Here is a 6,073-nt window from a genome sequence, read left to right as displayed (position 1 = left end):
GAATTTCTTGCTGGGGCATTGGGTATGTGACTTGAGGGGGCTTGGGGATGACATAGGAAGCAGGAAGGAGGAAGACAAAAGTTTTATAGAAGACAGATCATGAAGGGTCTCATGTTCCATTTTAAGAAATTTGGCTTTTTTCCCCCAAAAGGTAAAGAGGAGCAGTTTAAGGATTTTAATCAAAGGCTGTGAAATGATCCACATTTAGAAATATTACTTTGATAGCAATGCAAAAACTGAAGTGTGAAGACTGGAGGCATTTAGGGCTTTCCAGGTGGCAGAGTGGTAAAGAACCCACCTGCCAATGCAGGAGATGTAAGGGACATGAGTTTGATCCCTGGGTCGGTAAGATCCCCTGGAGTAGAAAATAGTAACCTGCTCCAGTATTCACGCTTGGATATTTTCATGGACCAGAGGTTCCTGGCAGGCTACAGTCCATAGGGTCACAAACAGTTGGACAGGACTGAGCACACATACAACCTTAGTTCAGTTAAACTGAAAGTCTAAATCACTGCAGTGGTGGAAGGAAAGAAAAGAGGGCAAGGACTGGATAGGTCGAAAGAAGTAATATCGATAACACCTTACACAGGAAAGAGAAGCCTAGGAAATCTCCCCAAGTTTTGACCTGGACGTCTGGTTGGAGATGCTGTAACTTACCTATTTCTTTACCTACACACGAGGAAAGAACAGTATTAATGCAGACCAAAAGACTGCCAACTCTTTCTAGAAGAATTCCCTAACAAATGAAAGTGTTAATCCCTCAGTCATGTCCAATTCTTTGTGACCGCATGGACTGTAGCCCAACAGCTCCTCTGTCCATGGAATTTTCCAGGCAAGAATACAAGAGTGGGTTGCCATTCCCTTCTCCAGGGGACCTTCCCAATCCAGGGGTTGAACCCAGGTCTTTGGATTTCACACATATTCACTGTCTGAGCCACAAGGGAAGTCCTGGCTATATACCAGGTGGTAGGTACTCAGTGACATTTTATGAACAAAGATGGAGTTACTTCCAGTCTTATCAAAACTCTCCAGTATCCAGTGAAAGCAAAAGTGAAAATTGTGTCCAACTCTTTGCGACCCCATGAACTATAGTCTATGGAATTTTCTAGGCCAGAATACTGGATAGGGTAGCCTTTCCGTTCTCCAGGGGACTCTTCCCAACCCAGGGATCAAGCCCAGGTCTCCCGCATTGCAGGCGGATTATTTACCAGTTAAGCCACAAGGGAAGCCCAAGAATACTGGAGTGGGTCTTCCTTAAGAAGATGAATCCATATTCCATATTTTGTTCTCTAGTTGCTCCCACACTCCACAGTGACGGTCATTGTTACATAAGTAAGAGCTAAACGGAATCCATTTTAGGAAAAATATTTATATTCTTAGTTTAGAAGAACATGCACAGATTTAAAATCTTAAGGTACTTCCTCTCTAGATTGCATAATTCAATTCTATTTACCTTTTGCACTGTTATTTCCTCCCCGCCCCCACCAAGAAGCACACATAATATTCAAGATTTCAAGACTGGACTTGAAGATTTGGTTAAACAACTTTATTAAACTTTGTAATTAAAATTGGATTTTAAGTTTGTTTACACTGTTGAGAAGCCATTTAAAAATATTTCCACAAGGTGTAAGGTGGCTCAGAAGTGGACAATTCAAGTATTTATTAGCACCTTGCTAAGTGAAGAAAGGTGAAAAATAAGTTGCAAATTTCTTCCAAGATCTGAGAGATTTAGAATCAAGTTGGAGGAGGTAGAATTAAATTGGACATTCTTGACATTTTTGCAAGAATAATCCATAATAAATAAAATTATAGAAAACCAAAAATACTATGAAGTCTCCTACCGACCTAAATTAAAACAATCAGAATATCAGAAAGAAGAATGCTTTTGATAAATTAAAAAGACTTTAAATATAATCAGCAAAAGTTCCAAGTGTCTAATACTAACAAAAGTCACAACTCATTGATCATCTTTGGATGCTAGGTCAGCAACTGAAAATTAATAATAATCAAGATTTTTCCTGCCTTTCCTGTATAAACCGTATTTCAGGATAACCTAACAGTTATTCACATTCTTTATAGAGTTCCATATAAAAAGTGCACAAAAATCAGAAAGTAACTGTGTTGTAAAACAAATGAAATAATGAATGTAGGCAGCAATAACCAGTGGATGCTAAAACCTTTAAATGAAACATTGATTGGGATTTGATAATAGAAGGATTAGGCTGAAACCACCTGACGTTCCTGATTAATCTTAGTATTATTAAAAGTGGGATAAACCAGAAGTGTCATTTATGTGTTATCTTTTGGTTTCACATTCTTATTTTCTCTAATTTGTTCTCTGATGCTGGAAGCAAAATTTCTCCTTTCTTGGCTTGGTCCCTGGGAGTTTCCACCAATAGGAGCCGCTAGAGACTGGAGGCTAGAAAAGAGACAGAAAAGAGATTGCTCCTTCTTGTTTTTCCTTTTCTTGTCTGGATTGCCCCAACAGTGGCCCATCCTCCTGGTGACAGTAATTTCCTCTTAATCCAATCACTTCCTGCCTCTGCAGAGATACCCACAGTAGCCTGGGGGCACTCATTCCTCTGAGGTTTCACCTGGAGCTCTGAGCTCAAAGATGCCAGTTCCATTTTGTTCCTTCAGTTTTAGGGATGGTAGCAGGTCCTTCAGTTACCATTTTTTGTTACATCAGTGTTGTTTATTCACTCTTTCAGGTCTCTCACACCTATGTAACCAATCTCTTAAATCTCCTCTTGAAGTACTTAGTGTAGTTTCCATTTTTCTACCTGGACCTTGGCTCATTCATACATCAGGCATTAAGTGATGCAATAGGAAGCACAACTATAAAGTATTTTTATTTCAAATCAGGTTTACTAAGGTATAATTTACATGCAATTGTTGTTGTTCAGTCGCTAAGTCATGTCCAACTCTCTCATGGACTGCAGCACGCCAGGCTTCCCTGTCCTTCACCAACTCCTGGAGTTTGCTCAAACTCATGTCCATTGGGTCAATGATGCCATCTCTGTCACCCCTTTTTCCTCATGCTCTCAATCTTTCCCAGTGTCAGGGTCTTTTCCAGTCAGTTGGTTCTTTGCATCAGGTGGCAAAAATATTGGAGCTTTGGCATCAGTCCTTCCAGTGAATATTCATTGGATTAATTTCCTTTAGGATTGACTGGTTTAATCTTGCTGTCCAAGGGACTCTCAAGAGTCTTCTCCAGCACAACAGTTTGAAAGCATCGATTCTTCGGCACTCAGTCTTCTTTACGGTCCAACTCTCACATTGTACATGACTACTGGAAAAACCATAGTTTTGACTATATGAACCTTTGCTGGTAAAGAAATATCTCTGCTTTTTAATACACTGTCTAGGTTTGTCATAGCTTTTCTTCCAAGGAGCAAGCATCTTTTAATTTCATGGCTGCAGTCACCATCTGCAGTGATTTTGGAGCCCAAGAAAATAAAGTCTGTCACTGTTTGCATTGTTTCCCCATCTATTTGCCAAGAAGTGATGGGACCACATGCCATGATCTTAGTATTCTGAATGTTGAGTTTTAAGCCAGCTTTTTCACTCTCCTCTTTCCCTTTCATCAAGAGGCTCTTTAGTTCCCTTTCACTCTCTGCCATAAAGGTGGTGTCATCTGTATATCTAAGGTTATTGATGTTTCTCCTAGCAATCTTGATTCCAGGTTGTGATTCATCCAGTCTGACATTTCACATGATAAACTCTGCATATAAGTTAAATAAGCAGGGTGACAATATACAGCCTTGACATCCTCCTTTCCTGATTTGGAACCAGTCTGTTGTTCCATGTCTGGTTCTAACTATTGCTTCTTGACCTGCATACAGGTTTCTCAGGAGGCAGGTAAGACGGTCTGGTATTCTCATCTCTTAAAAAAATTTTCCACAGTTTGTTGTGATCCACAAAGTCAAAGGCTTTGGCATAGTTAATAAAGCAGAAGTAATGTTCTTCTGGAATTCTGTTGCTTTTTCTATCATCCAGTGGTTGTTGGCAATTTGATCTCTAGTTCCTGCCTTTTTGAAATCCAGCTTTAACATCTGGAAGTTCTCAGTTCAAGCACTATTGAAGCCTCCCTTGGAGAATATTGAGCATTACTTTGCTAGCATATTAGGATGAGTGCAATTGTGTGGTAGTTTGAGCATTCTTTGGCATTGCCTTTCTTTGGGATTGGAATGAAAATTGACCTTTTCCAGTCCTGTGGCCACTTCTGAGTTTCCCAAATTTGCTGGCATATTGAGTGCAGCACTTTCACAGCATCATCTTTTAGGATTTGAAATAGCTCAGCTGGAATTCCATCACCTCCACTAACTTTGTTTGTAGTAATGCTTCCTAAGGCCCACTTGACTTCGCATTCCAGGATGTCTGGTTCTAGGTTAGTGCTCACACCATTGTGGTTATCTGGGTCATGAAAATCTTTTTTGTATAGTTCTTCTGCTTCTGAGTTTCCATTTCCTCCTCGATGGGATATTCCTGTCCAAGGGATCGAATCTACATATCCTACATTAGCAGGTGGATTCTTTACCACTGAGCCACCTGGGAGGCCCATAAACATACCTTAGAGTATTGTAAAATCTGGGATCTTGTGCTCTGGAGCATGACAGAGGAAAGCAGGAAGATAGTCCTCTGGGGTCTCTGAAGAGGATTACAGTCAGCCCTTAGATGTGTGTTTAATTGCAGTCTTTCCCCTTAGGCTGTGGCTATGAAAACGCATCTGAAGTCTGTGTCTTGGCCCAGGGTCACACAGGTGGGGTTAGATGGCAGCAGCACATATCCTGGACAGGAGTGGGAACTGCTCCCAGACTTTACTTCCGTTAAGGACATCCAGACTCACTTACGCACCACAACTTCCTACCTGAATCTATGGGGAGATGTGACATGAAAGAAAGCACCTTAAGCTTAAAGGCACATAGTGAAAGTCTCAGTTCTCAGAAAAGTGGTGAAACCTCATGGGGAGAGGAATGTTATGCGTAAAAGCATGTGGCAAGTTTTGCATGAGACCCCATAGCAGGTGAACCTCTGGATAATCCAATCTTTCAACAGTAGACTCTACTATCAATGATACTAGCACCTTAGATGAGACATCTTAGAGTGTTGATTAAGCTATCAGAAGTTATGGACAGCAGAAACCTACCACACAATCTCCTAGAGATTAGCCAACACAACAAACTTAAATATAAGAGAAAGTTTTTTTCTTTTCTTTTTTTTTTTAAAGTTCATTCTCCTGGAGACTTCTCAAGCAAAAGTTTCTTTCTTTGAAAATGAAGCACCCAAGACAACAGATTTCCTCAGGGAATTTAAATCCTATTTTAAGAAAAGAATCATCTAGCTAGAATTGCATGTGGAATTTTCTCCCTACCATGATAACTATGTCAACAATATTAGAAAGAGCTACTCTGCTTTGGACTAGGTGAACCTTCTTAAGGGTCCTTTCCAAATTCCCATGCTATAGTTTTGGGAATCATTTAATGGAAAACTTTTACAGAAATAGTAGTCAACTGCATTACAGTAGGTTTCCTATTATTCCTCCCTCCTGGTTATTGTTTTAATAACAATAAAGTGACAGACTGATGAGAAAATATAGGTCTAGGTTCTTTGGGTTCTTTTCTGTTTTCCTGTAAAGTTTCTAAGATTTCTAATTTATTTTAAAGATGTTGATTTACATAGAAATTTAGTACAACATTCTATGTTTGTGGGCACTTTCTTGATCTTTTACCTGGGCATTTTTTTTAAATGAAGAAAGTAATATATTGACAAAAGTGAAGAAAATGTTATACTAAGAGACAGAATAATGACTAGACCAGTGAACGTTCTTTCAGTTTTCAGTTCAGTCGCGCAGTCATGTCCAACTCTTTGCAACCCTCATGGACTGCAGCATGCCAGGCTTCCCTGTCCGTCACCAATTGAGTGTTCTTAGAGGACAATAGAAAAAAGCCTTTCGGATTAGTTTCATTATAAATCATTCACTAACAATGAGTACAGACCCTTTCCTAGGATCAGAGAACTTAGGTAACTTGTCTGAGATCATACAACTAGGAAGTGCAGAACAAGACTGGAA

Source organism: Dama dama, chromosome 29 (assembly GCF_033118175.1).
Source record: "Dama dama isolate Ldn47 chromosome 29, ASM3311817v1, whole genome shotgun sequence".
Taxonomy (NCBI): domain Eukaryota; kingdom Metazoa; phylum Chordata; class Mammalia; order Artiodactyla; family Cervidae; genus Dama; species Dama dama.
This window is presented reverse-complemented; position numbering follows the sequence as displayed.